Consider the following 25000-nt stretch of genomic DNA (forward strand, 5'->3'; position numbering starts at 1 on the left):
ACAGCGTAACTATTTAAAGGCCGGGACGCAGTGTTACCACGCGCGACCACCACAGGCGGATAGAAAGATGAAAAAAAACAGAGTATAGTTCTTGCCATCAGTGGGTTACTATTACAAAGAAAATTCGTGATGTAATTAAGGAAGTGGAAGGCAACTGATAGCAATTTGTAATCTCCTGCAAGCGAATCTTGTAGCTCTAATACGTTTGATAACAAATATTGCAATGCAATGCTGCGAAAGAAAGAAAAAAGTATACCACCCTAAAATGGAGAACCTTAGTATCTGTCTGATTTTCGAAATTGAGATACGCCACCTGTTGTGCTCATGAAACACTAATACACAAGTTACAGAAGTTTCAGAATGGTTCTTCAATGGTTTCCAGGAGTATTTATGGGGTCCCATTTGCAGTATCTGGAAACTCAGATCTTAAACGCTCCCATTATCAAACACACCAAATAGCAGCCATCAAACATTGGTAATTTTTGTTTTATTCAAGGTTAAAGTTACCCCAAATCATGTGTCTGGCAACGATATAGGCCAGGAAACCAGCGGGTCGTGGTTAAAGTTTCAAGGGCCGCGGCTCATACAGCATTATGCCGAGAGCACCGAAAGATAGATCTATTTTCTGTGGGCTTGATTATATGCTTGATTTTGACCAATCTGTGTCTCAATTTGTTAACAAGACCTTTCAAGAAACTAATTCCTTTTATGGAGATGTACTACGTATATACCTCAGTGATACTTCTTTTCATTCAAAAATGGAAACCTTTGAGTGCGTAAAATATTCCACCATTCTTGAAATTATGTTTCTTTCTTGATCTGCCCTTAACTTTTAGGTAATCAGGTTCTATGTGTAAAATTTAATAACAATCTTTATTTTCGTCATTTCAACAGATATATTTCTAAATTCATACTTAGAAAAATCAATAAACCGTGGCATGCAAACTGATATTGTCGAGTGCAAGCAATATATTTGTTGAAATATCCCGGTAACAAATACCAACATATTGGAAGCTGTAATTCTGCTGTCTATGTCAGGATTTAGGGACTATATTTCATTTTCCCGAGGTTATGAGTGTGGGGAGAATTTTTAAGTGTTCGACATTAAAGATTCAAATAAGAAAAATGAACCTCTTCACTGAGACTCTTAAGCCATGGATAATCTTAGAATCCCCTCAGTAATAATATAAATGTGTATATATGTATATATACCCATATATATAGTATATATATATATATATATATATATATATATATATATATATATATATATAATATATATATATATATTATTATACTATATTATAGGCTATATATATAAAAAGCAAAAGCCGCGTAGGAAAGTGAAGCAAAGGAGTGCTGCGAGGCCTTTCGACTCAATGTCCTTTGCATAACTTTTGCCTTTCTATATATATTGATATATTCATCACGTTCCAAATTTTTTTTGAATTAGTTATTATATATATATATTATATATATATATATATATATATATATATATATAGTATATATAAATACGCAACCACAGGATAACAGCAGGAAGGCAGGAAAGCCACTAATCATTATGCAAAATTTCAATTACACGAAAACTCGAAATGAGTAGATGTTAACCATAACTAAGACTTTCTTAGAACCAGAAAGCATTGATGGATGCTCAACTGAATGGAAAGTATATATATATATATATAGAAAGCCCCTTCATATACATGATAAAACTAAACTTAAAACAAGGCGTGATTCGACATCCAGCTTATTTTTGTTTCACACCAAACGAAATTAGAACGTTTCGCCAAAATAGATCGTTTTTTGCCATTTTTCATTCATCTACCGAATGTGACTTGGCGGGTCGTTTAGGTCTCAGCATTTCTCAAAGACGGTGGTTTCATGTTAGAATTATATAAGCAATTTGCGAGAGAGAGAGAGGAGAGAGAGAGAAGAGAGAGAGAGAGAGAGAGAGAGAGAGGCGTTCTTAAGTTTGTTATTTTGGGAATCTACTGCTGCTGAAAGATATCATATAAAGAATGAGAGAGAATATATATATAATAAATATATATATATATATATATATATATATATATATATATATATATATATATATATATATATATATATATATGTATATATTTATATATATATATATATATATATATATATATATATATATATACATATCGAATTAGACTAAATATTTTAGTCTCACTTTCAGCAAAGTCAGCCTAAGCAGCTTCCAGTCTTCCGCGCTTTATTCCCAGAAGAGGAAGAATCGATTTCGATCGGTCCCTGTTTCTGGAAGAATGCTGGAACTAAATCTTCTCCCAAATTATTGGGCTTTTGCAGCCTTGGCTGATACCCTTCGGTACCATTTGCCCACTCGAACCAACTGAACCTTGCAACCTGAAGGGGCATTTTCCAACGCGAATAGAATAGTGCGTAACAGTCAGAGAGAGAGAGAGAGAGAGAGAGAGAGAGAGAGAGAGAGAGAGAGAGAGATGTTGGGCGTTCCTTACCTTCCTTTAATATTGTTAGGGAAACTATTGTTGCTTAGAAATATCATATAAAGAAAATGAGAGAGAGAGAGAGAGAGAGAGAGAGAGAGAGAGAGAGAGAGAGAGAGAGGGAGGGAGGGAGAGAGGGGGATTCTTAACATGAATATTATTAGGGAATATACTGTTTCTGAGGAAAACAGTGGTAAAACAGAAGGTAGAACGTAGAGAAAATGGTGGTAAAACAGAGGGACAACCTTGTGAAAACGCTGGTAAACAGAGGTAGAAACGTTGAGAAAACGGTGGTAAAACAGAGCGAAAGTTGGAAAAACGGTGGTAAAACGTTAAACAGAGGTAGAAACGTTGAGTAAAACAGAGGGAGAAACGTTGAGAAAAGGTGGTATAACAGAAGGGAAAACGTTGAGAAAACGGTAGTAAAACAGAGAGAGAAACGGAGAGTTATGCAATCAGGTACTGTTATGCAAATATTGTTATGTAGATACGTCATTTTATGCAAACATTGTTGTTTAAAACATACTATTAAATATTGCTATGCAAATACGTATTATTATGCAAATACGTCCTGTTATGCAAATTGTTATGCAAATACATACGGTTATGCAAATATGGAGGTTACTTTTATGCAAATACGTATGAAGCATTCATAATTATCGTCCTCATTATTGCGAGGGCTTTAAAAACTTCATATTTTTTATTTTATGAAAATAGCAAAACGCACAATGAATGGATGCTCATGTTCTCCTTTGATATGATAAATTTGATAAATATAACCTTATTTTAATTATTTATATTTTTATCTATTCTTTTACTCATTTTTAAACTGATTTTCTGATATCCGATCTCTTATTTCAGTACTTCCTGTTATCTTCTTTGGAAGCTTGAATTTCAAGTCACAGAGCCTCTTCCTTGGAGGGAATTGCGGTGGAAGAGCTGCTTCTTTGGAGACGCTGAAAATCTGAAGGTGCCGGGAGAGCCTCTTCCTTGGAGGGATTTGCTTGGGAACAGCTCCTTCCTTGGAGACGCTGAAGATCGATCCTGCCCCAAGTGGCAGATACAAATTTCAAACTAAGGTGAAAGCGAAAGTTTAGAGACGCAACTATGACATACAGTTGGAATTTGAATTGTTTTCCTGTGGACCCGAAGGTTATTATTACTAAATTAAACGCAGCGCTAACGACAGGCCTGGAAGGACTTGCCACGTTTTGCTGCCTCTAGAGGACTTGCCACATTTGTTGCCCTGGAGGACTTGGCACTTATGTTGCCTCCAGCGCCGCTGTTACTGCTGCTGCCATTGGACTTTTATCCGAACCCGAATCTGCACGAAGTACAGAACCTCTCAAACGGCACGGTAATAACGATGACTACCATGCCCAGGCCGAAACTCGGGCCCTGGAAGGTCTTGTCGGAGTCATCCACGACGAGGTGAAGTACCAGCGTGAAAAAATCGAAGAATATGAAGGACGAGCGAGAGACATTGGTTTAAGAGAACGTACGACTGCAAGAGAGGCTGAAGAGACTCGAGGAAGAGAACAGCCTCTTGCGCCAGAGGACAGCGCCTAAGGAGGAAGACGACGACAAACGCATTCAAACTCTCGAAGCAGAAGTCCTCCACAAGGGGAAGGAATTGTCAGACGCGCAACGGAGGATATCACTTCTTGAGGAGGAACTGCAGAGAGAGAAGGAGTCGAGAGAAAAGTGTCAGACGACTCATTTACAACATTTGCAGCATGCTGAGAGGCTAACCATGGACATTCAACGCAAGGATCTCCAAATACAGTACCTGAAGAAGAAACTCAACGAAAAAACACTCCTGCTTGAGGGCACCTGTAGGAGAAAGCATGAGGAACGAAAGGGTAACCCTGCAGGAAATAAACAAGATTTCAAGGATACGTAGCATCATGAGGGACAGAAATTGCCTGGAAGCAGCAAGAAATCAAGACTCACAGAGGGAGAAGAGAGTAGAACTGATAAGTAAGATTGACCAGTTTTTAGTGGAGATAGAAACTCTTAGGCATCGGAACGAAAGACTTGGTCAGAAGCAATTTCCTGGCCAGCTGAGCTATGAGACGCTTCAAAGAGAACTTCAAACTCCCAGACCAACAGAGAGGAGTGCTGAGCACAGAAGAGAGAGTAGGAAAGCGGGGAAAAAAAAGAGGTGAAAAGAAGAAAGGCCAGGAAGAGAACGAAGAGGACAATTTCGATGAGTTCTCAAGAAGAGAAGAAAGTGAGTCCCAGATTATGGGTGTCAATGGGCTTGGAGCCTGGCCCATGAGACAATATGCAAGAGGATATCCAAAAACGCCTTGAGATGATTTCAGATTCCCTGAGTATGGGAACTTTGTCTTTAAGCAAGGTGATTATCGGTCTTGAGAAAAAGTTTGAATATAATATTCGAAGAGCACAGGAGGCATGCGAAAATTTGTTGGGTGTTAAGAAAAGCTTTGACAGTCTCTTCAGAAACGTCAAAGAGTTGCTGGACCAAATGAAGAAAGTTGCACGGCAGAGGATGATGAGAAGAGAAAAGGCATCAGTGGAGCACCTTACATTAGACAAATGCACGCCAGCTTCCAGAACAACTACGACTTTGGCGCCGGAGATCATGGGAGTGACCCTGTGGGATTGTCAAGAAGAATTCCAGCGTTTGGAGAACCTTACTGAAAGGGAGCAAACTCGCACAAAATTAGAAAAATAGGGATTCCGTTGGTCACCCTTGAATAATGTCCCTTTTAACAGCGGACAACAAAATTGGAAGAGGTGCATTTGGAGAATGCTTTCGATTCCATTTCACCGATATGGTAAAGCCAGTTGTAATTAAGGTACACCGCCAATTTTTCCCTAGCCTGTTCTTCAGTACCGTACTGATGGAGGCAGCTGTTTTACACAAACTGAAGGACATTGAAGGCACACCGACATTATATGCAGTGTGCCCCATAAAAACCGTATGCTATAATCATGGCAGATGGTGGTACAATCACATTTTATGACTGGTTACAAAAAAATGGCCAACAAGCCAATGGAAGTATTAACCACGTTTAGAAAATTTGCGAGATCCTCGTACAAATTCATGAAGCAAAAGTAGCACATCTTGACCTGCATGACAAAAACGTTGTTATAAATGAAGAGACCAATGAGCCAACGATCGTGGACTTTGGTTTAGCAAAAATATATCATAGTGATAAACCATCTCCAAGGCGAGATCAAAGTAACCTACATGATGATATAATGGAGCTAGCGAATTTCCTAATGTACATGACAGAAAAAATTCATTTCAAGGAATATATCAAAAGCCCTCTGAAACAGTTAGCTAAGGAACTGCGCTGTTTTATAATCTTTTCTGCTCAAGACATCGTCAACAATCTAACAGAACTTATGGATTTCCTTGGAAGGGAACAGAAGTTTAAGAACAAGGAGGACTTCCAAGCGGACATGATGAGAACGGCATAAACTGTGGATATAGGCTGAATCCCTCTGCCCAAGACCCAAGACAAAGCATGGAAGGCAGCTGGTGGGGCTGCTGGAAGTCCTTTGTCCTAGTGCAGAGGAAGAAGATGAGATGGGTGCTCATAGGGTGAATCACTCTGCCCAAGACGGAGGATGGAAGCAGCTGGTGGGGCTACTGGAAGTCCTTGTCCTAGAGCCGAGGAAGAAGATGAGATGGGTGCTCATAGGGTAAATCACTCTGCCCACAAGGACGGGGAGGAATGGAAGCAGGGAAATACTCTGCCCAAGACGGAGGATGAAGGCAGCTGGTGGGGCTGCTGGAAGTCCATTGTCCTTGTGCAGAGGAAAGGAGATGAGATGGGAGCTCATAGGGTGAATCTCTCTGCCCAAAACGGAGGATGGAAGGACAGCTGGTGGGCTGCTGGAAAAGGAGTACTTTGTCCATTGTGCAGAGGAAGGAGATGAGATGGGAGCTCATAGGGTGAATCTCTCTGCCCAAAAACGGAGGATGGTAAGGCCAGCTGGTGGGGCTGCTCTGGAAGTACTTTGTCCTTGTGCAGAGGAAGGAGATGAGATGGGAGCTCATGAGGGTGAATCACTCTGCCCAAAACGGAGGATGGAAGGCAGCTGGTGGGGCTACTGGATCCTTTTGTCCTAGAGCAGAGGAAGAAGATGAGATGGGTGCTCATAGGGTGAATCACTCTGCCCAAGACGGAGGATGGAAGGCAGCTGGTGGTGGGCTGCTGGAAGTCCATTGTCCTAGTGCAGAGGAAGGAGATGAGATCTTACAGACCTTACAGACCTTACATCTTGTTCGGGTTGCCCCAGGTCCCTCAGTGTGAGGCACCTCTAATGTCTACCAGAGAGTTGCTAGTACATCTTCCGGTATATTTTGCATCTTCCAATCTTGGATGGTCTGGGATGCAGTTTAGATATTTGTCGAGCTTATTCTTAAACACATCTACGCTCACTCCTGATATATTCCTCAGATGAGCTGGCAACGCATTGAATAGACGCTGCATTATCGATGCTGGTGCGTAGTGGATTAATGTCCTGTGTGCTTTCCTTATTTTTCCTGGTATATTTTTGGGCACTATTAATCTACCTCTGCTTGCTCTTTCTGATATTTTTAGTTCCATGATATTTTCTGCTATTCCTTCTATCTGTTTCCATGCCTGAATTATCATGTAGCGCTTCTCTTCTCCTTTCCAGACTATATAATTTTAAGAATTGTAGTCTTTCCCAGTAGTCTAGGTCCTTAACTTTCTTCTATTCTAGCTGTAAAGGACCTTTGTACACTCTCTATTTGTGCAATATCCTTTTGATAGTGTGGGTACCATATCATATTGCAATATTCAAGTGGACTACGAACATATGTTTTATAAAGCATAATCATGTGTTCAGCTTTTCTTGTTTTGAAGTGCCGTAACAACATTCCCATTTTTGCTTTACATTTTGCCAACAGAGTTGCTATTTGATCATTGCATAAACATGTTCCTATTCATCATCACACCAAGGTCTTTAACTGCTTCCTTATTTGTGATGGTCTCATTATTAGGTCCCTATATGCATATAGCTTTCTTTCTCTGTCTCCATAATTTATTGATTCAAATTTATCAGAGTTAAATACCATCCTATTTACCTCTGCCCAATCATATACTTTGTTAAGGTCTCTTTGTAGAGCGTTCCTATCTTCATCACAAGTAATTTCTCTACTTATTCTTGTGTCATCTGCGAAACTACTCACTACGAATCCTTAACATTATTGTCTATGTCTTCAATCATAATAACAAACAGTATTGCAGCTAACACCGTACCTTGCGGCACACCGGATATTACCTGGCTTCATACCGATTTCTTTTCGTCGTTTGCAATAACGATTCTGTTTTCTGTTGTGTAAAAATTCTTTTAACCATCTTCCTACTTTATCCACGATATTGTGTTTTCTAATTTTCTTCGCTAATATATTATGGTCTACTTTATCAAAAGCTTTTGCAAAGTCTAAATAAACCACATCTGTTTCATTTCCGCTTTTCATATTTTGAATATGTTTTCACGGTGGACTAACAGTTGGGTTTGTGTACTTTTGGGTCCGGTACGAAACCATGTTGTCCTTTATTAAAACAAATATTTTTTTTTATTAAATGTTTCATAATATTTTTCTTCATTAACCCTTTCATACACTTTCATTATATGTGATGTTAGACTCACAGGCCTATAATTACTTGCCTCTAGTCTTGATCCACTTTTGAAAGTAGGGGTAATATACGCTAATTTGTGCTCCATCATATATCTTGCCTGTATCTACACTTTGTCTTAATAATATTGCAAGTGGCTTTGCGATAGAATGAACTACTTTCTTTAACAAAATAGCAGGAATTCCATCAGGCCCTGCAGCAGCTCCATTTTTAATTTCATTAATAGCCTGCACAATATCAGCTTCATTAATATCTATGTCAGCTAAATATTCACTATTTTCATCCCCTTACTTCTATATCATTATTCACATTTCACTTATCTATTCTAGGGGTGAATTCTCTCTTATATCGTTCTGCCAGTATGTTGCAAATTTCCTTTTTTTCATTCGTTAATCTCCCTTCAATTCTCAGAGGGCCTATTTCTATTCTTCTTTTATTCATCTTCTTCGCATATGAGTATAATAGTTTGGGGTTTTGCTTGATATTTAATAGGGTTTTTTCTTCCAAGTCCCCGTTTTTCATTTTCTTTGATTGTATAATCTTTGTTTTTTCTGCATTTTCTATCTTACTTTTTAGTTCTATAACTTTCCATGCATTTGGATTTTTTTCTTTTGCAAGACCTTTTTTCCACTTTCTGATTTTCTGGAACAAGATTCTTCTGTCTCTTGGTATGCATGAATGATGTTTACTTTTCTTCTTCGGTATAATATTTTTCCACTATTTATATCCACAATTTTAATATAATATCTCCGTATTTACCCTTATGTCATCACTTACGAAAAATGTTATCCCAATCTTTGTTTAATTCTTCATTAATTTCTGACCATTTTATATTTTTACTGTAGAAGTTGTATTTTCCATATCCTTCCCACTTTTTCATTTCTTGCTTATCTCTATTTTCACTTGCTTTGGAATGAACTGTTAATTCTATGGACATTATGGTCTGAAATACTCGCATTATAAACTATTATTTCTTTAACATAATTCATCTCGTTCACAAATACTAGGTCTAAAGTATTTTTCCTTTCTTGTTGCAGGTGATTTATTTGTTGAATGTTGTATTCTAGTAGCATATCTAATAGCTTTTCAAATTGCCTCTTATCTTCTGCACTACTATTACTCTCTTTTTTATATGTATAAGTACAACCACAATCTCCTATTCGTTCTTTCCATTCTACGAAAGGAAAGTTGAAGTCACCAGATAGGAGAATAGTCCAGTCCTTGTGATTTCTACATATATCATCCAATTTTTCAATTATTAAGTCAAACTCTTTAGTATTAGGAGGTCTATATATTACTAGTCATCAATTTTTCGATTCAAATTCTACCGCTATTAGTTCACATTCTGAGTTACTATATTTCTCATATTTTTCCTTGTTTTTTGTCTTTCCCATATATTGCGGTTCCCCTTGATTCCTATTTTTTCTATCTGATCTATAAGTTTGGAACCCTTTTATTTGATCATCATTCCCAGTCTCTTGGGAATACCAGGTTTCACTTATATTCATTATATCTATTTTCTTTTCATTTTGGGTTAGTTCTTCTAAGTACTCTATTTTTCTTTTTGAGTTACTCGTAACTAAACCCTGCGCATTCATCACTATGATGGTTTGCGTGTTTTCTCCTTCATTTAATACTGATAGTAATAAGGATTTTCCCATGTCTCTTTCCTGTTCTGGTATGTTGTTCTTTTTTTCATTTCCAGAAATTCTGACATTAAAAATCAACTTTTCCATAATATTTGATCTTCCTTCATCATAATTATTCATTTTGTGTCTGAATCTGCAATTTTCTCCGTTTCTGCAATATCCTCTTGCATAATAAATACCAGTGTTTATTGATCTCTTGAGTAGAATTTCGGAGCTGATGCTTTGAAATTCTTTGCTGACAACCATCTGCATATCTCATTGGTGGTTTGCTTTCTCTTTTACCTGATATTCTTGTTTATCTCTTTATTTATTTGTTTCTTTCTTATTTTGGATTTTATTACTTGGTTGGTTATTTATTTGATTATGATTCATGGCTACAGGGTGCATATATTTGCATTTTTTGTCGAACTTACATCCTTTTCCTTCTTTTAGGTTTTTACATATTTTTGGATGCAGATCTCTGCAATCATCCCCATATCCATCTAAGTATGCACATTTACCATATATTTCATAGTTTTGACATATCTTAGGATGTTTGTAGTAACATCTTTCTCCAAATCTGCAATTCCCTCTTTTCAAAAGGTTTGCAGATTTTGTCTTTCTTGTCTATTTTTTTCCTCTTTCCCGTCATTGTTTATAGATCTGGGTAGAGCCTCTTCGGGGATTTGGCTTTTCTGTTGTCATATCGTAATTTATTTCTTCGTAGGTATGCTGCTTTATTGCCTCATATGTAGTATCAATGAGTATCTCTGCATCCTACTTACGTTATCTTGTTCTTTGTTTTCCTTATTTTTTTCTGTCATTTCATTTTTGTTTACTTCTCTTCCGTTTTCCTCTTCTTCTTTTTCTTCTTCTTCTTCCTCTTCCTCTTCTTCTTCAACTATTTGTACATTCAATCTTGATTTAATAACATTGTCTATCCATGATAGACATGTTGAACAAAAAATTCTTGTATCTTTTCTCAAATCTTGTATTACCTCAGCACACTGTGGATGGGTCGGAATGTTGCATGCAGCACATTTTCTGATTAGGTTTTGTGGATTGACTCATGCTATTACCAAACCTTACACAGTTTTGCATGCTTTTGGCATTCTTTTTCCTAATGCATCAATTAGTATATTCACAAGATTCACCTTATTCATTTTCTTTGTCGGAATATGTTGGTTTATGTATATTTTCTTTATGAGTCTCTTGACCACTTGGATTTTATTTGGAACTTCTTCAATTATTTTCAAGATGTTTTCATTAGATTTGTTCCAGTTTGAAGGATTATATCCTTCTAATATATCTATGAATGCTTTTGTATCTTTTTGGTTAGGACTGTTGCTGATTTCATAGATGAGAAATGCCAGTTCCCTTCCTGCTACCACTCATCCGTATTGCGAATCTGCTAGACACGCCAAATTACGCCACCTTTTCCCGCAGTTGGAACTTACTGCCATCTTGTTCTGATTTATAGGATTACACTTGATAAACTAACTTAGAAGACGCTTTATCCTACTATTTTCACACTAATCTTATCACCGATAGTTCACGAACACTTCTAGATATTTCTCAAATTCTAGTCGTATGTTAAACTTGTGATATCTGTTGATTATTGTGACTTCACGCGGGTACGTCTCACCAAGCAAGATGGCTACTACGAGAGAGTGCTCATAGGGTGAATCACTGCCCAAGACGGAGATGGAAGGCAGCTTTGGGGCTACTGGAAGTCCTTTGTCCTAGTGCAGAGGAAGGAGATGAGATGGGTGCTCATAGGGTGAATCATCTGCCCAAGACGGAGGATGGAAGGCAGCTGGTGGGGCTGCTGGAAAGATCCTTTGTCCTAGTGCAGAGGAAGGAGATGAGATGGGTGCTCATAGGGTGAATCACTCTGCCCAAGACGGAGGATGGAAGGCAGCTGGTGGGGCTACTGGAAGTCCTTTGTCCTAGTGCAGAGGAAGGAGATGAGATGGGTGCTCATAGGGTGAATCACTCTGCCCAAGACGGAGGATGGAAGGCAGCTGGTGGGGCTGCTGGAAGTCCTTTGTCCTAGTGCAGAGGAAGGAGATGAGATGGGGTGCTCATAGGGTTGGAATCACTCTGCCCAAGACGGAGGATGGAAGGCAGCTGTGGGGCTGCTGGAAGTCCTTTGTCCTTCTGCAAAGGAAGGAGATGAGATGGGCGCTCATATGGGTGAATCACTCTGCCCAAGACGGATGATGGAAGGTAACTGGTGGGGCTGCTGGAAGTCCTTTGTCCTAGAGCAGAGGAAGGAGAATAGATGGTGCTCATAGGGTGAATCACTCTGCCCAAGACTGAGGATGGAAGGCAGCTGGTGGGGCTGCTGGAAGTCCTTTGTCCTTCTGCAGAGGAGGAGAATAGAATGGGCGCTCATAGGTGAAGGTCACTCTGCCCAAGACGGAGGATGAAGGTAACTGGTGGGGCTGCTGGAAGTCCGGTTTTGTCTAGTGCAGAGGAAGGAGAATAGATGGGCGCTCATAGGGTGAATCACTCTGCCCAAGACGGAGGATGGAATGGGTAACTGGTGGGGCTGCTGGAAGTCCTTTGTTTTCTTCTGCAAAGGAAGGATAATAGATGGCGCTCATAGGGTGAATCACTCTGCCCAAAGGAGGGAGGAGGAAGGCAACTGGTGGGGCTGCTGGAAGTCCTTTGTCCCTTGTGGAGAGGAAGGAGATGACATGGCGCTCATAGGGTGAATCACTTCTGCCCAAAGACGGAGGATGGAAGGCAGCTGGTGGGGCTGCTGGAAGTCCTTTGTCCTTCTGCGAGGAGGGAGAATAGATGGGCGCTCATAGGTGAATCACAATCTGCCCAAGACGGAGGATGGAAGGCACTGGTGGGCTGCTGGAAGTCCTTTGTCCTAGACAGAGGAAGGAGAATAGATGGGTGCTCATAGGGTGAATCACTCTGCCCAAGACGGAGGATGGAAGGCAGCTGGATGGGGCTACTGAAGTCCTTTGTCCTAGTGCAGAGAAAGGAGGATGAGATGGGTGCTCATAGGGTGAATCACTCTGCCCAAGACGGAGGATGGAAGGTAACTGTGGGGCTGCTGGAAGTCCTTTGTCCTAGAGCAGAGGAAGGAGAATAAATGGGCGCTCATAGGGTGAAATCCTCCTGCCCAAACGGAGGGATGGAAGGTAACTGGTGGGGCTGGGCTGCAAGTCCCTTTGTCCTAGAGCAGGGAAGGAAGGGAATTAGATGGGCGCTCATAGGGTGAATCACTCTGCCCAAGACGGAGGATGGAAGGTACTGGTGGGGCTGCTGGAAGTCCTTTGGTCCTAAGTGGCAGAAGGAAGGAATAAATGGGCGCCTCATAGGGTGGGGAATCACCTCCCAAGACGGAGGATGGAAGGTTAACTGGTGGGGCCTTGCTGGAAGTCCTTTGTTCCTTCTGCAGAGGAAGGAGAATAGATGGGCGCTCATAGGGTGAATCACTCTGCCAAAGGGAGGGAGTGGAAGGCCCAATGGTGGGGCTGCTGAAGTCCTTTGTCCCTTTGGAGAGGAAAGGAGATGAATGCCTCTAGGGTGAATCACTCTGCCCAAGACGGAGGAATGGAAGGCAGCTGGTGGGGGCTGCTGGAAGTCCCTTTTGTCCTTCCTGCCAGAGAAGGAGAATAGATTTGGGCGCTCCATAGGGTGAATCACTCTGCCGCAAGGAACGGAGGAATGGTAAGGCAGCTGGTGGGGCTGCTGAGTCCTTTGGTTCCTAGAGCAGAGGAAGGAGAATAATGGGTGCTCATAGGGTGAATCACTCTGCCCAAGACGGAGGATGGGAAGGCACTTGGTGGGGCTACTGAAGTCCTTTGTCTAGTGCAGAAAGGAAAGATTGGAATGGGTGCTCACCTAGGTGAATCACTCTGCCCAAGCGGAGGGATGGAAGGTAACTGGTGGGGCTGCTGAATCCCTTTTCCTAGAGCAGAGGAAGGAGAATAGATGTCGCTCATAGGGTGAATCCTCTCCCAAGACGGGAGGATGGATGTAACTGTGGGGTGGGGCTGCAAGTCCCTTTGGTCCTAGGGACCGAGGAGGAAGGGAATAGATGGGCCGCTTCATAGGGTGAATCACTCTGCCCAAGACGGGAGGATGGAAGGCAACTGGTGGGGCTGCTGGAAGTCCTTTGTCCCTTGGGTGGAGAGGAAGGAGATGAGATGGGGTCCGCTCATGAGGGTGAATCACTCTGCCCAAGACGGAGGATGGAAGGCAGCTGGTGGGGCTGCTGGAAGTCTTTGTCCTTCTGCAGAGGAGGAGAATAGAAATGGGCCGCTCATAGGGTGCATCACTCTGCCCAAGACGTAATGGGGGGATGGAGGCAGCTGGTGGGCTGCTGGAAGTCCTTTGTCCTTCTGCAGATTGAGGGAGAATATATGCGCTCATAGGGTGAATCACTCTGCCCAAGACGGAGGATGAAGGCAGCTGGTGGGGCTGCTGAAGTCCTTTGTCCTTCTGCAGAGGAGGATAATATGATGGGTGCTCATAGGGTGAATCACTCTGCCCAAGACGGAGGATGGAAGGCAACTGGTGGGGTGGGGGCTGCTGGAAGTCCTTTGTCCTTGTGCAGAGGAAGGAGATGAGAGGGTGCTCATAGGGTGAATCACACTGGCCTAGACGAGGATGGAAGGCAGCTGGTGTGGCCAATATTGAAGTGTAAACCGATTCAGCATCTGGAATTTGTGGCGGGTTTTAATTGCAATTATCACTGGGTAAAAGATTGGTCTCAACACAAACAAACATTCTCTCTTTCCAGGAAAAATAAGGAAAGCACACAGGACATAATCCACTACACACCAGCATCGACAATGCAGCGTCCTATTCAATGCGTTGCCAGCTAATCTGAGGAATATATCAAGAGTGAGCGTAGATGTGTTTAAGAATAAGCTCGACAAATATCTAAACTGCATCCCAGACCATCCAAGATTGGAAGATGCAAAATATACCGGAAGATGTACTAGCAACTCTCTGGTAGACATTAGAGGTGTCTCACACTGAGGGACCTGGGGCACCCGAACGAACTGTAAGGTCTGTAAGGTAAGGTAAGGTCTCTCTCTCTCTCTCTCTCTCTCTCTCTCTCTCTCTGTCTCTGTGCGATTTATAGCTAAGTTCCATAGTCATTGATATGAAAGAGGTAGGATGTATATTGTCATAAGATTTTGCATAAATAATCACTGGGTATTAAACGATATCTTGAAAAGGCCTCCTCTAAGAGTCGCTAAATAAGGTCGAGAAAGAAAATGGAAAGAGGTAAAATCCGATTTGTAACTCTTCCCTTGCAAGGAAAGAGTCATTAAGAACTTTCCTTCCCCGAAGAGGAAGCTATATTATATTGCTCTCCTCTCTGTCGCACAGAAACTTAAGTCGCAGATCTTTTCTGCAATATTAATCCAGAAATTTATATCTACCCAGTTTGGCTTAACATATTTGTCTCTTGTTCCTTTGCACAAGAGATTGATAAATGTGTGAATCATAAAAATGACACATTGCAGCGTCAGCAAATACTGTAACTAAAGAGTCAAAAGTAATATATTTGGCATCCAGACAGACAAAAGCACACATATATGTATGCATTTACGAGTGCATATATATATATATATATATATATATTATATATATATATATATATATATATATATTAATATATATATTATATATATATATATATAGATATATAGATGTAAAATTAATCCCTACGAACCCTTTCACCATCTGTTCCCTCTTTACCTCGAAGGAGCGATTATCGTCTTATATGTCCTCTGGTGTTATTTATAAAATATACTTGCCCTGAATGTCAAACAGGGAACCTATGTGGGATCCACAGCAGACTCCTTAAGGTGCGTATCGATTCTCCTCGTGGCATAAGCTTCCGTACTGGTAGCAGGATTGCAAACCCGGAACACTCCAATATTAGAAATCACTCCAAAATGTGTAAAAACATATATTGATAATAAAGACTTCTGCATTTTTAGGCCATTACCACCAACACGCAGGACCTTGTTATTCTAGAATCTTTCTTTATCAAACAACTTGTTCCGTCGTTGAACACCCATACGTCTTCCTCCCCTCTGTATTTGTCTTGACTTGTGTTGTTTATTTTATGTTTTTATGTTTACGTTTAGTTTCAACGCTGCCACTCCTCTAGGTCGGTCCTTAACTTCTTGTTCTGTAACTGTTCACTGCTGCTTTTCAATTTTTGTCAATTTTTGTTTATTTTATGTTCATTGTTTTTCATTTTAATGTATGTCCTTTTAAATCATTTAATTTCCTTAATTTTAATGTGTGTATTTTGTACACTTAGTAAGAATAATTTTTTTATTGTTTTTGCATTTCTGAATTTTTAATTTTTTAGTTTTGTTTTTACAATTTTACTAGGAATTTTATTTTCATTTTTAACAGCCTGATGTAATTAATTTGTCACAATTACGAAACGTCGCAATAAAGACAGCATGTACATCTGTGTGTGTGTTCTCTTCCCTTCATTGATGATTATTAATATATATATATATATATATATATATATATATATATATATATATATATATATATATGAAACGTACAGAAATGAAAGAGAGGCTCCTTGAATATCTAATACGCTATGGAAGTCCCGGTGGAGTTCATACCGAGAGAAACAAGGCACCCGGCCTCTCCCGTCCTTGGGCAGATAAGACTTGAGGAGGTCTTCGAAATAAAAAAAAAAATGGTTCTTATGTTCCACAGTGCGGCCAGAGAAGCGGCTCAGTTTATGAAATGTAAATCATTACTCTCGGGGCTTCCTTGGGTGACACCAGAGGATGGCTCTCTCTACATGGGAACCCAAAGCTATCTGAAATAGACAGACGACCCAACTCCCACCTTCTTCAGTCCCATTGAGGGACAACGATTCATTTCAGTCAGCCGTCCTGAGGAAATTTGGATCTCTCTTGCTTCGGGATTAGTAGACTCCAACATTATTAGTAGTGGACTCCAACATTATTAGTAGTGGACTCCAACATTATTAGTAGTGGACTCCAACATTATTAGTAGTGGACTCCAACATTAAAGTGTCCAAGAAACTGGCGAGTTGTGCGTCTTTATTTCACTGTTAGACCCACGATCAGGGTATATACGTAGTCCATGGTTAGACCAAATCAGAACCAAACCAAACCGGGTCCAATTCCTTGCAAAGCTTCTCAGAATATATTGTCTGTAATCAAAGAATGAAAGTTTATATGGAAACCAAAGTAATAAAGCCGTGATATTTGTTATCCTTGAAAAGAAAGGTTCAGAAAGGAATCAGTTGAATGTTATGGTACAAAGGTTTGCCTCAGCCCAGTTATTACTAACACAAGAGATATGGCCTTCACTATAAAATACTCCTTTAATTAAGAATTTCAGAAACATCACAGTCATACTCTTTGATGACAGTCACAGTCTCGTATTTCTATCTCCTTTCCAGTCTTATTTATGCTAAATTTGTTCTTCGTTCTCACTTTGCAAACTCTGATGGACCAAACTCTACACCGGAAGTAAGTTTGCTCCCATAAGTGTTATGTTGTCATGAATCGAGTGGCCAGACCCGCTCTCCAGGAGGTCATCGATGTCACTGACGACACTGAATGAGCTTCTGTATCAGTCTCATGTCGTTCTTCTTTTCATCTTAATTTTGAGGAAGCTCTCTCTGTCTCTCACCGTGACGGGATCTCTTCGACTTGAGGAACTTTTCTTTCGTAAATTTATTCCTGAGAAAGAATATCGCCCACGAACGCAGTCAAAGCGACACGTGAATAATTAATGAGGAGAATTATGAAAAAGAGGAAGCGTAATTAACAGCATCTCTCACCGAGACTTTGGATAATCGAGGCTAATGAGGTTGATATGCAAATCTTTCTTCGCTTCAAAGGGAAGTGGATTTTATCAAGCCCTGACAATAATTTTTTTCCTATATCTCTATACTGGTCACCAAAGTGTGATTGCAATGCATTTTTATTTGTCGTTTATTGCATTGGTTTGCAGTTAATAAAGTCTAATTCTTTGCGTCAAGACATCATAAAGTAAAGCAGGCGACGATTTTTATTCTCGCAAAATACAACCTTCAGGTCGTTCTTGCCTTCTGAAAGGTATCCCCTAAAATAGAGAAGGATTGATATTGGGGTTGATATGCATAGAATAAGAACAAGTAGAAGAAAATGGATTCAAAGATAAAAATAAAACAATATTTGACAACTGATCCCCCTCTCTCTCTCTCTCTCTCTCTCTCTCTCTCTCTCTCTCTCTCTCTCTCCACGAGACAGCTCTAAATATTAGGGTTGCAGCCGAGGTAATCATCCCGATATTCTTCTCCTTCCGTCCATGACACAATTCTAATCCTATTCCTAAAGGCCGACTGGTCCCATTAAGAGAACTGAGATCCTACGACCATCCAGGAAAGGACGCATCCTTCCTACCGGATGGAGAGGGCATAGCTGAGGCATAAATCCACAACTGAGAAGGAAATGGAACATTCATATATATAATGAAGTATGGATGAGACAACCAGTAACCGCCCACCTTTGGAAGATGTAATCAGTCAGAGTGAGAGCTATAGTAGGGTACGTAGCGAAATTACTATAACACTCCCAGGATTTAATAAGACTATGATTTTTAAGTGCTTTAAAGTGTTTTCTACGATTTTAACAAACTTTTAAAGTGTTATTAGAATTTACATAATTTAAAGTGTTTTCTATGATTTTTTAACATACTTTAAAGTGTTTTCTTATGATTTTTACATACTTTGAAGTGTTTTCTATGATTTTTACATATTTTAAAGTGTTTTCTATTATCTTTACATAATTTAAAGTGTTTTCTAGCAGGTTTGACATAATAACAATGAAAATAAGTAGGCAATCTTTTGATTTTCCGTGTGTAAAGAGTAGTCATCAAAGAATTACTACAGAATACAATATTCACCACTATCAACACTCACAAACAATAACATTTTAAAAAATGTCGTTCTATTTACACAAATGAGTTATGGTGTGATTGAGAATGAATAATTTTGTATGTAAATGACCAATGACAAAATGAAAGGGGATATATCCTTGAAGAAATGTAAAGAATATTAAAAATCTTAACAGTTATTAAAACGGGTTTGACATTTTACAACGCACAATGAAAAAGAATAGAACTCTTTGACCTTCCTTGGTGCTAAAGTGACCTTAAAAAAGATATTTGTTGTAGCTACTACTCGCCAGTATCAGCAGTTATAGACAAGAAGATAATATAATAAGTGTTCTATTTGCAAAGGCAAGATAAAGTATGATATTAAATAATTTTGTAGCTAAATAATTTACCATCATTAAACTTTTTTGCAGTATCATTCAATCCTGTAGTATTGATGAACGGAGCAGCATGGATTCCTGTCAGATTGAAGTTGTCCCATTCGGAAAGAAATACAGCAATGTGTGGCGTTTTAACAACCTGGTTGGTCAATACAGAAGGTTCTTTATCCAAGGCTGTGTCTACTGCAGGTTATAGTTCCATTGCAAAGCAGTTGCTGTCACAGTGACCAGATCGGTTTAACAATGTTAATAGTAGTTTGCTACGATACAAATGTCTTAATGTCATATACGGCAAAATGTGTTCGGGTAATTTCCAACACCCCCCCCCCCCCCCCCCCCCCCCCCCCCCCCCCCCCCCCCCCCCCCCCCCCCCCCCGCCATCGCCTTCCCCGTTAGTTACACCACGCCATATATCCTGCGTAATTGACAGAACAAAACGATATGCATGATCTGCCGTGCTAATCATTTGTCTGTCCATTACAATACTCAAGAACTTCCTTAGCTGGTTAGGTATCGCTTCTGATGTTATCTCCAAATCATTGGCAGACGGTGGCCATGATAATTCCTTTGATTCTCTTAATGATTTCATAATTATTCCATACCAAAGCAAAGCGACTTCCCTAAAAGAATAAGTAGCAGCAAGACTGTATGCCGTACTTACCGCATCTCCAACTGTTATTTGATATTGTATAGTAAGATGACTGTTTACAGGATTACATTAACAAACTGAATTTTGCCATTCATATCAGAGTGATTTTCAAGTATTGTTTTAATCTCTCGGTACCTTGATATTTGGGATTCTTGAATGGCGATTTTGTAACTCAGCAGTGGACATTAATGTAAGACATGAAAAGTTGAATTACTTTACTTACTTCGATCACATGTTCTGTAAGATCTGCAACCACACGATGAATTACAGATTCACGGGCATCTTCTTGAGCAGTCTGTGCAGCAACCGATTGATTATCTTGACTCCTCCAATATTTTGGTTTCATTGTATACTTTTTTAAACAAGAAGGATGATATCTAGCTTCACAAGCAAATAAATCATATCCTCGTATACGCTACAGCAAGTTTTCATCCTCGTGTTCCTCTGCTGTTCTAATTATAGCCTTCCGACCTTCTCTTTGGAATATTTTTGTACTTTCTTTTGCGCAGCTTCTTCCTCTCTTCATACGAATACGACCAGACTTATTGCAGGAGATACAAGTAGGGTCAAACATGATTTCCTCTTTACGGGTCCTATGTTTCTTTTCTTTTAAGCTTTCGCTAACAGTTGTATTTACACTGGAGCTTTTGAGTCTGTTAAGATTGCAAGTAAACAGAGAATAACAGTTCCGTTGGTATCCATAAATATTACCAGATTTTCCGGTATTTGCTGACAAATGTTCGCCATTTTGGTGGTTGATCCTTCAGGCTCAGAAATACGTTGATGCTCTACATTCTATATAGAAGTTCATAGTTTTGGGAATTCCGGAAGCAAGACTAAATTTCCATTTTGGTGTTTCGAATGAAAGACACGATTGTCTTGGTCGTGCACGGAAAATTCCCAGTTCGAAAATTTCCAGCCGGAAGGTTGCCAGGTGGGAAGTTGACAGTGGGGAAAACTGCCATTCAGAAAATTGCCAGTGAAGAATATTGCCATTGCCATGAAAAGTTTGAGCTCATTTGGACCAAAAATACCATTTCTCTTTTTATAAGTACTTACTTTACAATTTTTGAAGTGGTAAGAGTATTGGTAATTAAGACTAACCATGTCTTTTTATAATTGCTTGTTCAGACCAAAACTACAATTTCCCTTTATATTTGTTTTTATTTATTATTGTATAAACTCAAATTTACTTGACTGACTTAATTAAAGAAGAAATTAGTTCAGTTCAAGGGGTGAATTGGTACGAAAGATATACTATTTCTTTATTCTTTATACCCTTAATGGCTTATTTTCTAACGAGTGATGTGGGCTAACCAAGGAGGGAACAAAAGTCTATTGGGGCTGTAAGAAAACAAATCGTGCCCAGCAAGATTACACACCATGTCAAAGGATCATGGTTACGAAATTCTGAAGTGTGTTAATGAACACAATCCTAGTTCCACTAAGAGCAAAGTGGATACCAAAGTAGCCATTCAAGATCTGAAAGAGGAATAATGGGTGTTTTTCTCCAAAATGACCACCCTGGTCGTTTTTCGCACTTCTGCCAGGCACTCAAATATTGTGAACATTGGTTTCAAAAATAGATACCACAATGAAAGCGGATTTAGTTCAAAGATACGAGGATTTTCAGCTCTGTATGTATTACCAACAACAGCGTTGAAGGATTCAACAACTTTTTTTTTTTTTTTTTTTTTTTTTTTTTTTTTAATATCGCACAATCTCATAAAAGTAAGATCTGGAAATGTATTACCTTGTTGAAGAAGGGGGAAATTTTAGTGCAAACAAGAATACAATAATTTGAACAGGGAGAGGAGATTCGTAATCTAAAGAAATACAAAAATATCAATTATAAAATGAAGAGAGCTATATAACGCATACGATAAAACCACATTTCTTCGATCCGGTGCTTATAATCTCCATTCAGTTTTAATAAAAAGCCTGTGTTCTTAATTGTAAAATACCCATTTTGTTTCATTACATTATAATGATATTTTTATGTTTTCAGTCAATAAAACCTCCTGCATTTTATGCTTTATATAAGAAATGTCGATGAATGAAACTTCGTTTTAAATCTGAAGGCTTTCATTTAATAAAACTCCATTCCGTTATTTTTTATTTATTCTAAAGCACTATCAGGGTTTCGTCACTTAGGTTGGGTTCAAATAATAAAATAAACACTTATAAAAAGAGAAATGGTAGTTTTGGTCCAAATCAGCAATCATATGACAAGAGGAATCACTTTTTCTTTTTAGATTGAAATTGTCGTCATGTAAGTTAGATTTTCTGAGCTCAGTCTTTTAATTTGCCAATGGAAATATTCTTAACTAGCAATATCCTCAAAAACAGTTTTCCCCACTGGCTATTTTCCGCCTGGCAACTTCCGGCTGGAAATTTCCCAACTGGAATTTTCTTAGAAACGAGAGAAATAGAGGCTATTTCTCTCGAGGGAAGTCTTCTTCCCCTGTCTGAGTGTTTTCGATCAGTCAATGTGGGCGCCGATTTTCTTTTGCTACATGACATCTTAGGAGTACAATGGGTTATGTGATACCTAGAATACATGAATATAATTGATAGTGAGATACTTTGAGCGATGATGTTCCTGCAAAACAGAATAGAAACTAACAAATTGCTAACAATTACTGTATTAAAATAAATACGATAAACCAAAGAATAATACGATGGATATAATAATTACATGTCTAAAAGGATTTTACATTGGTAGAAATACCAAAATATTATGCTTAACCTATATTTTCTTTGGAAGGTACATATATTGTAGCATAAATATGGCTACCATTGCTGATGAAATAAAAAAAAAAAAAGTGATACGCGTATGTTTTCTTGCGGCCTCTTTGCACAACGAAAAACCAAAGCGCGCCCACTTTGTGTGTTTTTGTGTGTTAACATGCCAAATCTGTTTTGGGATACTTTACAGTAAAAACGTTTGGCTTACCAAATTCGGGGGTGGGAGGGCGTAGTTACGGCCACACTACGTTCCGGACACTATGGCTGAGTGGCGATGCGCCTGACTCACGTTTGCCAGGTCCACCGATCACTTGCAGCATACACCCACCAGGCCTTCGAACTGGTGAGGCCTGCAGTGTCACTCCAGAGGAGTTGCTGAGAGACCGGAAGGCTGAACCCATCTGTCGCCACCTCTCCCAAGTGAAAGGGGACCAGTGTTCCTGTCTGCGGTCATATTTGTGAACACAGTAAAGGAAAAGGATCGATATATCAGCTAATTTGTTGTAGACTATGGTGCTAGGAATATTGGGTCTCAGAAAACACGGTCTCAGAAAATTCAGTCTCAGAACTACTTTGAATGCTAATGTCGAATTGCTAAAAAAAATAATTTCATGTCCTTTAACCTAATTTCAAAAACGCAAAGAAAAAGTATTTTCTTCATTTTAGCATAATCCAGACATAGTATTTATTTTTTTAAGCATACAAAAATATTAAAGAATTTCCATAAAAAAATGAGAAAACTGGGTCTCGGAAAATTCGGTCTCAGTAAACGGGGACTCTCAGTGTAGCTCACTGGAACTGAGCCGTTTGTACAATGAGCTTTCTATTTATTAACAGACCTGAGCTATCATATTGCAATGACCGTTAAACCGTTAAACGTAACGCACTAGTAGTTTTTGTTTTCTATAAACAAACTTTATGGAATACCAGCTCTCAAATTTGAAGTTCAGGTAAAGTACACATAGCCATAATTTCGAGGTAGAATGGATCTGAAAGAAGGAAAGAAAAATTCATTGATGATTTTCATTATTATGTCCAGTGCCGACAAGAGAAGGCTATTTTAGCGGCGTGAGAAGCGTAAAACTGCGAAAATACGATTGTTAAGAAGATGAAAACTCATACTCACTCTACTTAATCAGCAAAAGTAGAATCCGAAGTGTTCCATCTGAAGTGAAGTGTAAAATTAAGAACGGTTGATCATCTAATAAAGGAATTATTTAAGCAGATGCTGTGAATAAACTTGATGAAAATCTAAAGAGTGAAATATCGAGTTTGCTAACAATTTCAAGGTGAATAACTAATTGGCGGACCAGCAGAAGGTAATGACTTCTCGTTTCGATCAGGTCTCGAAAGAAGCAGAGTTATTTTCAACCTAGGTATGAGATGATGTTTGGCAGAGGGTTTGGTATATAAATGACTGAGTCATGAAATCTCTGCTGTGATGCCAAGCACTGGGACACATTCACCCATTCGCTTGATTCATTAAGACATGGAATTGGAGAGAAGGAGTTGGAGTATTTGGAGAGCAAGTCAAAGAGAAGAAGAAAACAGCTGAGATAAAGCACACGGATCTAAGGGTGACACTATTCTGCAGTGAGAATTTACAGCAATGTTAGAGAAGTTGGACAGTAAGATTGAAGAAAGGAAGCAGGGATGGAAATGAAGCAAAAGGATTAAAAGTAGGAATAGCCAGTGCATGTAGGGACAATGTTAGCATCCTTTAGTATACCTACAGTGCACCCCTAAAGGAATAGGTTGAATATATTTTGCGTTGAAAAGGTAGCGTTGTACAGCATTACCTTTCTTTATGAAGAAAGCTAAAGAGTTTGCTGTTTGTGTTCAAAGTTCAAAACGAAAGTTCAATTTTCCTTTCTTTGTGTTTGGCTGTATTCCATCCATTAGTGCTCCGAGGCACCGAAACTTTTGTCCTTTTATCTTTTCCTTTGTGACTCTATGGCAAGTTTTTTCTTTCTTTCTTTCTCTCTTTCACATACCTTTGGATTCATGAAATTCTAGAGACGAAAAATTATATGCTATACGATGTTCATCTTGAATGATCCAACTTTTAAATTAAAGTTGGATTTGTACTGATTTGACTGTTAATCCAGTAACTGTTTCTTACGGGAAACAGCTTCCGGCCCCCAGCGGTCAGCTTAGAGCTTTTCAGCAAACATTTTGGGTACCTATACACTGTCACCAAAAACTAAATTGTGCAACATGGCAACTGCTCTAACCAGCCGTGATGCCATTTCAGTGCAGGGTTATTTCTTCTTCTTTTTTTTTTTTATTACGTTTATTTGTGCCAATATAAGACTATTAACAAATACATGCAGTCGTCCCCATTCAATACCATATAATGTCACGTATTTATACGTTTCCTCTTTCCAGCCATAATGCTAATAATATTTATCCCCTGGCTATAGTATTATATGGCCACATTTAGAAAACAATATTCCCATAGAACTGGCCCACGTGCATTGTTTCATTGGAAGTTTTTTTTACTGTATATCAAACCCTTCCT

Source organism: Macrobrachium nipponense, chromosome 36 (genome assembly GCF_015104395.2).
Source record: "Macrobrachium nipponense isolate FS-2020 chromosome 36, ASM1510439v2, whole genome shotgun sequence".
NCBI lineage: Eukaryota > Metazoa > Arthropoda > Malacostraca > Decapoda > Palaemonidae > Macrobrachium > Macrobrachium nipponense.